This window comes from Thalia democratica, chromosome 9 (assembly GCF_965202585.1).
Source record: "Thalia democratica chromosome 9, ktThaDemo2.hap1.1, whole genome shotgun sequence".
NCBI lineage: Eukaryota > Metazoa > Chordata > Thaliacea > Salpida > Salpidae > Thalia > Thalia democratica.
The window spans coordinates 40008161-40020368 of NC_139173.1; positions in this window are offsets into that span (position 1 = coordinate 40008161).

The window sequence follows — 12208 nt, forward strand, 5'->3', positions numbered from 1 at the left end:
TTTTGTATTAATACAAAACAACTTTAAACAGGTACTAGCAAATTTATATATACATTAAATTTCGTTTTGACACTAATTTTTTATTTAGTAGTCTACTATCTTAAAACCTTGAATAATTTAAAAACAGCAAAACGATAATAAATAAATCATTCGTTTGTAAAAAAGTGATTTAAATTATTAAAACTGAACTATATTAGCTATTTTTTGCTATAAGTTACTACTTTGCAACTTTATTTTAAATAGTGTCTTGTTTTACCTTACTTCAACAAGACAACACTATGCGACATAAAACAAAAAAGTTAGTATTTTGACAAATAAAAATTAATTCTATTTAATTTGGTATGATTTGTTGAGAAAGAACTTTGTTGTTGTTTACTTCTTTATATAAGAATCTCAAAATTTAAGATTTCACTTCTGTTTATATAATTTTCAAATATATTACATTGTTATAGCTTAAGTGATTTTTTTAAATAAAATGCTAATGCTTAAGAACGATGCAATAAGCAATGCAATGCCACAATATTTGCACGACTAAAACTGATTTCAAAAACTATTGAGTAAAAAAAACAAAACAGAAAAGCAAGAAAAATGTTTATTTAAGTACTAACATTAAATGAGTAGAATTGAAATAAAATGTTAATGTTTATACTACGATCAACACTTTGTAAAAAAGCCCAACTTAAGACTATAGCTATATCATTATAAAAAGTATATGTTTTGTACTATAAAGTTACTTAACCTTGACATGACAATTTAAATTCTTAAAATATTTAAAAAACTAAATCATAAAACGTAATATGTATTTCAAAAAAACAAAGATACGTACGTAGGTCTTGTTATTGCACGGGCCAAATTTTATTATATTACTTTATAAACTTTTTTATTAATTTTAACTATTTTATAAATTTTAATTTTTTTTACTATCACTTTTACCCCTAACCCTTACCCTCGGTCGGTAACTTTTTATTTATTTATTTATTTTTGGATAAAACTTATTAGTTGTTTTTTTATTTTTGATTTTACTGTCACTATTTTCATTTTTATCTTTTTTCTATATATTTTTTACTTTCGTGAAAAAATGTAACTCGTGCAAATTTGTCTTCGTGCAACTTTGGCTTTGTGTAATTTTTTACACTCGTGTAATTTTGTAACCCAGGTCTCAGTTTACCAAAAACTTGTTGTCTGATGATAAAAGAGCTATGATCTCAACTTCATTAAAATTCTAAAAACTTGTAAGAGATAAAACAAAAAGTAAAAAACAATATTTTAAGGCAACTACAGGTTAATTTTGAATTTTAATAGTTTTGTTAGCTTCGCTCATTGTTTCCAAGTTTTATATAAAAAAATATTAGGTGTTTTAGCAAGTTCTGCATTAAATTTTAGTGGAAAATGAAACATATCAAGTTACAGAACAAATTAAATACAACTTGAACTGTGAGAAAAATATGAGCTACTTATTAAACCCTATTTTAACTGTAAAGTTTACTTTGAAAGTTTCAGTTTTAATAAAAATGTTTTCAATTTTTTATTGATTTTTATAATTTTCTATTTCAAAATTAACTAATAATTTTCTTGCAAAATTTGTTTCAGTATTTCAAAGCATTCAAATTTAAATAACCTTTTTATAACTTTTTAAATCTAAATACATACTAAATTATAACTCTTAGACATTATTTTCAAGTAGTTTTTATTATAGGTTTTTATTTTGGTATATTTATAGTTGTAGTTTTTATTTTATGTTTTTAACAGTATTAGCAACGTATCAATTAAAATTTTTACTGAAGAAACGCAACAATCTATTTCCGGTTTTAATATTTAAAAACAAGGAAGAAATATTTTTTCATAACTTATACTAAAATCTTGAAAGCTATATGTTTTTTACAAGAAAGGCCTAAAAATATAAAAATATATTAGTTATTAAAAACAGTTTAAATTACAGTATAAGATTATTAAAATTTTTTATTCAGTATATTACAACGTTTCTTCCACTTTCTTAAAATCTAGATTAAAGTTATCGTTTTGAAATTTGTTGATTGTATTTGTTTTTTAGTTTGAAAAGTTTCAAAATATTTCAGTAAGAAACTAAATTCAAATGTTTTCCATTTTGTACAAAAGTAATGCACAGTAATTAAACAAAATATAGTTTCCATAAAGTTTTAGTATTTTGTTCATTTTAAATTACTTTTATAGATGTTTTACCACTATAAGATATATTTGAGTGTACAAAAAAATATTTAAAACAGCATAATCAATCAAATTAAATGTGTAAAAACAATCAAAGTTTATTATTTTCTAGTTTTGACACATTTTGAATTTTAGAAGTTTTTTGTGCACTTTAAATTAATTTTTATGCACATCAATGTACACAGATGTTTTTAGCCATTTTTAAATCACTTTCTTATTTAATACTTGATTAGATTAAATTTAGTTCAAGTATAATTTATTAACATTATTGTTTCTAGATGTAATATCGAATTGTGTACACATAAAATATTTTTGTGAATAAAGTTTGTTTCTGTGGTTTGCATATTAATATACCCAGATGTTATTTTTTAGAAATACCTATTTAAAATATACTATATTTAGGGATAGTAAATTTACTAAGTCCACAAATTGTTAATCAAAATAGTTCAAATGCAGGTAGTTAAGCAACTTAACTATGTCACAAATTCAGATTAAGTCAGACTAGTTTAAAGACTTTTCAAATTTCATGTCAATTTAGCCTCGCGAAGATTTTTGATACTTGAAATTTGGTCCGCAAGCACCAACTGGCTGGTGACCCCTGATTTAGGGTGTAACTAAAACGACTGGTTGTAGCACTTAAATTTGTACTACTAAATTTTCAGACTAAATATTATTATTAACCAAGTTTTTTTAATAAGAAAGCATCTATTTTTTTATTAAAAATCAGTTATACAATGCAATAAAATATAGCAAAACACACTAATTATTTACTACAACACAACCTAATAAATTTTATAATGTTCTAGGACAGGGGTCGGCAAACTGCGGCCCGCGGGCCAATTGCGGCCCGCGAAGGGTAAATCTGCGGCCCGCGAGCACGTTAATTTTTTGATTGGAATGTGGCCCGCGAAAGAAAATTTTGTGGCCCGCGAGCATGTAAAAGTGGCCCGCTGAGCAAAATTATATTTCAAGTAAAATTTTATTCGGTAACTCGATTTAATTTGTTTTGTTTGGTTTTAAGTCTCTGTATTACATTTAAAAATAATTAGAAGAAGTTACTACTTTAATTTAAAAATGTGAAAAAGACAAATTAGCATTCAAACAGGATATTTTTCTGAGTTTCATAATAACTTCTATTTTACAACAGCAAGTAATTATCTGAAAAAAGAGTGCTTGAATTTAATAAGTTAGTTATATTGTACCTATTTATCAAATAAACTAAATGTAAATGTTTTCCATTTTGTACAAAAGTAATGCACAGTAATTAACTAAAGTGTCATTTATTAATAACTTAGATATTCTTTTCAATATTTTTTATATCAAATTTCTTTTATATATTTTTTATTTGTAAATGTTATGTTTTAGTGTAAAAACATTTAAAATAACGTAGTAATTAAAAAATAAAGTTTATTTAAGTTTTGTTTTGACACATTTTAATTTTCTAGAAGTTTTCTTTGCACTTGAACTAATTTATATGCACACCAACTTAAAAAAATACTCATATTATAAACCACTTTTTATAAAATACTTTAGTTAGTTAAAGTTTAGTTTATGGATAATTTTCTAAGTTTGTTTTTTCTACATGTAATATCTAAATTTGTACAGACACAATTAAAACAATATATATGACATAAACTAAAATAGTTTTTGTTAGGTATACATTTTCATTTTTCAAACACTGATTTTGTCAAACTAAGTTAAATTTTATGCTTTGCATATCAATACACACATTTGCTGTTTTTTGGAGCTACCTTTTTAATATAAACTAAATTTAGGGATGGTTTATAAACATTGACACACACTCAGACTATCACTATTTGAAGACTTCAAATCTCAGGCCAACTAAGTCATTTTATAAGTTTTTGGCTAAATTGTTTTTTTATACAAAAATATCAGGAATGTTTTTGTTAATTCAGGCTGGCTTTTTTGCTTAAAAGAGTGGCAAATTAAACTTATGATGTAAGTTTTGCTCAACACAAAGTGCTAGTTTCAGTTATAATATATGTTATCATATATCAAGTTCAAGCTTTGAAATTTTTTGCTTAAAAATTTTGGAAAAAAACTTGAATTTGAGAATTTTTGAAAAAACTGAAGTTTCAAACAATTTTTACATGTAAAGTAGTTAAATTTCGATTTGACACAAAAACTTTAGCAAATAAACATTTCTTTATTAAAACATATACTAAAGTAGCTTAATAGTGTTTTTTTAATATTGATATACTTTATAAGACACTTTTTAAACTTTAATTAAATTTTATACTAAAAATAAAAAAAAGGAATTGTACTTCCAAAAACTTTTAGTGCATATCTCCTTCACTTGTAAAGTTTCACCGATTGTTGTGCTTCGTGTTTGAACTAAACCAAGAAATTATACTAAAGTGTCAAAGTTAAAAAACATCTCTAATAGAAATTCTCAGATGAGCAATAGTTTTTCTATCAGTGCTCTCATCTTAACATATTTATTAAAGTCATAATTTGATTTATGCGACTTTATAACCTTAATGGATTTCCTAAATAGCACTTTTTGTTGTCACTGAAGAATAAACAAAAGTTTTTCATTACTGCCAACAAAAATTCTTCAAAAAAGTTTTCAATTATAAACGGTATCTCATTATTAATAATAAATTTTGCTACTTTATAACTTGCCTTAACATCTTTTTTCCGATAATTCTGTAGTTACTGAAGATAATCATGTGCTTTGTTGGAACTGACTTTGGTGATTTGTTTTTTTATTGTTTCTCGCAATAACTCCTAACTAACATTTTTATTTTGTTCTCGTCTTTTATTTTACAACTAATATTTTTAAATTCTTATTGCAGATAAAGAATTGCTGTAATGCTTAATAAAAAAGAGGTTTTTCTCTTCGCTAATGACTAAATTAAGTTTTATACTTTTGTTAAAAATATTTAAGAAAGTTAATTGTCCATTCCAGCTGACTTATATTTTTTTGGCAAGTAATTTGTTTACTGTTAATAAGTTTCGTTATTTCTTTAAATGTGAACTTTGTTTTAACTGGGTTGCTACCTAAACAGGCTGTTTTAAAAGCTTGAAAACTCAGATGTGTGTGAAACTTTTATTTCAAACACTTTAAATAAATCTTAGAATTCCAAGAATAGTTTTTATGACTGTAGTATAGTTTACTAATTGTAGCTTTTCTTGTTTTTTTACACTTTGTGTACTTTTTAATGATGATGATATTTTTACTAGGTACTTAAGCTTGATTTACAACGATTTACTAGCTTTTTAAACTTTTAATGAACTTACGCTGGTTTGATACAACTCAGACATTTTTGCTTTTTAAGTGATAACCATGTAAAAGACTAGTTACTAATAAGATATTTATTTAAGTATTCGAGAATTAATTATGTTAAAGAATTTTTTTTAGCTTTCTATAATACAAACAGGTATTAATTAAACTAACTAATTACTAAATTTTTTAATGAATGTTAACTGTCTAACACGCAAAAACTTTTTTCTAAAGTTAATATTCTTAGAAATATGAAAAAGGGGTTGATAATATAACAAATACATAAAAGTAACTAATAAATTGTCTTTCAAGTTTGGTTTTTATAGAGAGTTAAATTGTATGTAAAATTATAAAAGTATTAAATTTAACTTAGTAAGTGCTTATGAAAGTACATAGTTTATTAACACATAAGTATATTAGTCAGTGTAAATTTTATTCTAATTTTATTTAATTTAATTTAAATAGTCATTCTATGTATAGCTAAAAGTTATTTAAAGTGATAAGGTGAAAAAAAGTAAACTTTTCTCTAGTGTGACTAAAACTAAAACCATAAGATTTTTCAAATGTCACTAAAACTAAAACTGCGGCCCGCGAAGACTTTGTAAACTTGAAATTTGGCCCGCGACCACCAACTGCCTGCCGACCCCTGTTCTAGGACAAAGTTTCAAGTTTAACATTTAATGGGTTTGGTGATTTGGTGTAGTCCTAGAGGGCCTATAGGAGATACTGTTAATATCTACGGGGGGTGCGCGTCTAAGTTAGGGGGAAGTGAGCTAGAACTTGTAGGTTCCATGTGGGAGTTACTAAGTAAAGAAAATGCTCTGCCTGTATCTCTTTTTTCTGCTAAGCGTTTGGACCTTTTAAAACCTGGTGTCAGTAAATTACTTACAATATTAGGGAATGGGTTTCCTGAGTTTTCTGAACTCATATCTTTAATTATAATTTTATTGAAATTATTAATAAACTTAATTAATATAGTTTAAATGTGATGTGAATTTATTCAAGTTAAAAAACACAGCTAAATCTGTAATAGTGACGAGACAAAACTGCGAATAAACGATAACACACAAATAAATTCTGATGACAATAATAGGTGTTATTGTGACAACTAAAAAATTAGAAGTGAAGTGCATTTTAAAAGTTGTTTACATTTTTAGTTATAGATTACGTGGCCAAGTTAATATTGACCCTCTCGCGCCACCTGGCGGAGATTTTAATAACAAAAATACAAATTTGGTTACATTGGTTTTGAGAATTTGTAAACAGTTCTATTTTTAGCTATAATATCAACTCTTTTAAATTTTTTGTCTTTTAAAAAACTTTATTCTGTATTTCTAATAATTTTTTTCACATAGATAACAAGTTTTGTATTTTCTAATTTGTTAGCAAATTTAAATTGATATTCGATTTTCAATCAAAGCGTTTTAAATTCTCCTTGAAAGAAACATGAATTTTTAAATTATATAGAGTAGTAAACAAATATATTGTGATTTTACAACCAAAAAATTTGTGTTTTTAGTTTGATTTTTAAAGAGACCTCTGCTTTTAAATTTTTTTACATTATGGAAATATCAAATGTTTTACATCTATGAATTTTTTTATTTTGTAGTTCATGTTAATGACAAAAAGCTTTCAACATTTTTTTAGTAATAGAATTACAGCAAATTTTTAATTTGTAATAACTTAAACACAGTCGTACTGTAACTAAATAAGTAGTATAAATAAAAACATGGAAATGTGTTGAAAGATAGTCAAGTAAGTATGATATTTTGTGCTGCATGAAAAGTTAAATTTAGTAAAATTTACTAAATTTAAATAGTGTTTAGATCAACTGTTGTTCTGTTAATTAATTAACTTAAAAAACTACAAGTTTACAACTAAAATAGACACTATACATTATATAATTAAGTTTACAAAAAATCCAATTGTACATGATTATTTTGACTTAATGAACTTTAAACAACTATTAAACTTCAAACAATATATTAACGGGCAATTATTCCTAGACAAGACGTTAAAAGATATCCAAATCGTGTACGACTCGATGACCGAATGGTTTTTTGTACACCAGGTCTTCGAACCAAATTTTTTAAGCACTCTTTATGTCGTTCAATAAACTATAATATAAAAATACCATACCAGATTTTGAGTATTCATTATGTAAATTAAGTAGTTATTAAGTTGGCAAATTTTTCAATTTATACTAAAAAACTCCTTAAAAATCTACTTAAATAATAATAAGAACTTTACTTGAAAGTATGAAAACTTAAAAGTGAATCTATATAAATCTATTTCAATATTATTATTATATTGTTTATTGTGCAATGTTGGACTCTGGCATCAAAACCTGAGCCACTTAAACAGGACACACAAAAAGAGAAAAAAAAAACTTATACTCAAAACTTTAAGATAAATTACATATATATATATATATATATATATATATAAACACAATTTAAATGAAAACACAAAGTTAAACACAATATGATATACAAATGAACTAAATAAAAAATTCAAATTCAAAAAATTCAAACTCATATATTACTTAGTACACAAAACAAAGAAGTTGATCTAAACTCATCGCTTATAAAAGAAAAATCATAATTACAAAATAAATAAGTAAACTAATAGTTTGTAGGGGGGAGGCGTAGGGAAAGCTCTGTGAAACAGACTACCTCAGGATATAGTATCTTGTGAGGGGGTAGAACAATTTCGTTTAAAGCTAAAAAGATTTGATTTAAATATAATAAATACTAGTAAAATTCACTAATTAATAATTTAATAATAATAATCTAATAATAATTCTAAATAATAATAGAACAATCTAATATGTAGATTGTTGTTTGTATTTACAGAAAATTTGATATAAACTATCTTACAACATAAAAATACTAAATATAACTATAATTTTTCCATAAAGTAAATGTACAATTTAGAGAATTTTAAATATAAGAAATAAATGCAGGTAATTTTTTTTTATTTATCTAAGTAGGTAGATAATTTTTATTATGTAATTGAATACCAGTTTCACTGTTGATCATTTATTTTAAAATCAAATTCATTTAATAAATTAACCAGAAAGCAAGCTTTAGTTTTTAAGATACAGATATATAAAATAGCCACAGTGTGGTTACAGTATATTCTAGTCAAGACCTTACAATTGAAGTTTCAAGGTGAACTTACTTATTAGTATATGGAATTTATTGTAAAGTTATTTTTTAAATAATTTTTGATAATTATAACTGATTTTTTGATTATAACTTAAAGCTATCAATTCTCAATTTACTTCTACATTGTTATAGTATATTTCTGTAGAATAAATTCTTATCTAATAGTTTTGACCACATTTAAAGTATTTTCTAAAACAGTAGTTAGTAAAGCACATACCTAAATGTTAAAGTTAAATTTAGCCCTGGTGTTTGATAGGGCTTTTTATAAATTGGCCATTTTATTTATAAGACTAATTTGGTCTTTAAACTACCTTCCTTCAAGTAAATAAAGAAAAATGTGGCTACTCTCAACTATTGTCAATTCTATGGGTTAGTTAGGTGTAGTTAGAGTGTAAGTTATTAACAAGCTACAACTATGATAAAGGGTTAATGAACCAAGTTTTAACAGTCAATAATTTCTTGTTTAAATATTATAATTCAAATTTCTATATTATGATTTACTAAACCAAAATCCTTATTTTTAAATAAAAGTAACTAGTATTTAAAACTTTTTAAACTTAATAACTATACTTACATGGTACTAAAAGTTGTTTCACTAGTAATTATGATTAAAAAATAAATTTTTACACTAACAAAGAAACTTAAAAAATTATATTTAAATTTAAAAACATGTTAATTATGTAAAAGTTTTCTAAAGTATATTAACTCTTATCTTTTATTCACCATATTGGTTATATTAAATAAATTAAAAGCAACAATTTCAGATACAAATAATTAAAACTATTAGTGATTTTATAATTTTCAAGTTTATGATTGTATTTACATATTAATTGAATTTTAAAAGTATATATAGAAGTTAATGTAAATATTTGATTTTTTAGTATATAGTTCCTTACACTTAGGCTAGTTTCTATTTATTAAAAGTTTGGTGAAAAATTAATGCTGGCTTGGGTTTTTCTTAGACATTTTTGCAAATCTCAGGCTACTTAAATTAAAAAAAAATCATATTTAGTTAAATCTTATTAATTTCTGGTTTTGTTTTTTTTTTTTAATTATCTGCCATTTTTAGTTATTTAGTTTTTTATATTATTATCAAAAAAATTAAATCAGAAAACTATTAATATATAATGTTTATTGTTAAGTTATTTTTTAATTCATTTTTTTAAATATAACTGAATTTTTGATTTTAATACAAAGGAAGTAATTTTCAATTTATTTATACATTGTTATAGTATATTTCTGTAGATTTATTTCCTGTTTAAAAGTTTTGACCACATTTGAACTATTTTCTAAAACAGTAGTTATCAAACAGTACACTGCTACACACTAGTGTACACAAATATATTTTGGGGTGCACAAAACTTTAAGGTGAACGAAAGTTATTTAGGGGTGCACAAATTTCTAGTGTACACACAAAAAAAATTTATACTTTTTTTTCTCTTTTTTATTTTTTTCAAAGCACATATTTAAATCTTAAAGTTGAATCTAGCCCTGGTGTTTGATTTAGCATTTCAAAAATTGGCTATTTTAATCATAAGACATTTTTGGTCTTTAAACTGCCTTCTCTCAAGTAAAAAACGGAAAAATGTGGATACCCACAACTATTGTCAATTCCATAGTTTAGTGTAAAGAAGTTCCCATCCATTAACAAGCTACAGATAGAGGGTTAATGAACCAAGTTGTAAGAATTAATAATTTTTTGTTTAAGTAATATTTTTCAAAATTTCAATATTATCAGGGCCACTTACCTGGAAACCTGGAATAACTGGAGATTGACAGTTTAGGCAAAAAGAAAACTGGAAGAACCTGGAGCTAAAGACATTTTGAAAAAAAAAAAGAAAAACCTGGAATTTTAAACAAAAATCACTTTAAAATCTGGAAAAACCTGGAATTTTAAACAAATTTTACAGGTTGAGTAGAAAATTTTTGATATGCCACAAAAAAACTACCATATAGATAAAAATTTTTTGTCATCTTCAAATTTTTTTATTAAAAAATACATTTGAAGTAGCTCTACAGTATCTTTTAAATGTTTTTGCTCTGTTTAACACAGTTTTTTTACCTTGAACTTTGGTTTAAACTTAAAATAGACCCAAATACAAGTACTTTTTAAAACCTGGAGAAAATTTGCCAAAAGTCAGTGGCAACCCTGTATTATGCCTGATAAACCAAAATAGTTATTTTTAAATAAAATTAAATAGTCTTACAGGCTTTTCAAACTTATTAACTATTTTTACATGGTATTAAAAATAGTTTCACTAGTAATTATGATTAACTAACAATTTTTTACACTAAAAGAAAATTCAACAAATAATTTTAAATTAAGAGATATATTAATTATGCTTAAGTCTTCTAAACTCTTATCTTTAATTCTTTATACTGGTAGTATTAAACAAATTAGAAATAACAATTTCAGATACAAATAACTTAGTTATTAATGATTTTAAAATTTTCAAAGTTATGATTTTATTTTCAAAGAAATAGAATTTAATGAAAATATTGGCTTTCATTAATACAGAGTTGCTTAGACTTAAACTAGTTTCAATTTTTTATGGGTCGGTTGGTTTTCATGCTGGCTTGGGTTTTTCTGAAGCTTTTTTGCAAATCTCAGGCTAATTACATTTTAAAAATAAAGCTTAATCTATATAACCTTAGTATTTTCTGACTGATTTTTTTTTTAGTTATCCACCATTTTTTAGTTATTTAGTTCTTCAGTATTATCAAAATAAATTAAAACTATAAGTATATATTATTTGATGTTAAGTTATTTTTTAAGTCATCTTCATTAACTATAACTGAATTTTAGATTTTAATACCAAGTTATTAAGTTTTAATTTATTTATACATTATTATAGTATATTCCTGTAGATTTAATTCCTGTTTAAAAGTTTTATTCACATTTGAATTATTTTCTAAAACAGTGGTTATCAAAAAGTGCACTGCTACACACTAGTGTACACAAAAATTTTTTGGGGTGCACGAAAGTTATTTAAGGGTGCAGAAAATTTCTATGGTTCACACAAAAATTCTTTATACCTTTTTATCACTTTTTTTTTCAAAGTACATACTTAAATGTTAAAGTTAAATCCAGCCGTTGTGTTGATTTGGCTTTTGATAAATTGACCATTTTAGTCATAGGACTTTTTTGTCTTTAAACTCAACTATTTATCTTCAAGTAAAAAAAGAACAGTGTAGATGCTTACAACTATTGCTAATTCCATGGGTTAGTGTGGAAAGATACCAGTCCATTAATAAGCTACAACCATGATAGAGGGTTAATAAAGTTTTAAAATTTAATAATTTCTTGTTTTAGTAATATTTTTCAAGTTTCAATATTATCAGGGTTGCCACTTTACCTTAAGAAAAATTGGAATTTGACAATTTAGGTAAAAAAAGCTGGAAAAACCTGGAAATAAAAAAATGTCAAGTAGAAAAATTTTGGTTTGACATAAAATATCTACCATATAGATTCAAAAATTCTGTGATCATCATCAAACATAATTTTATTAAAAAAGACATTTGAAGTAGCTTTAAAACATCTTTTAAATTTTTTTTTAGTGTGTAACACAGTTTTTTACCTTAATTTTAAAATAAAAATAGACCCAAA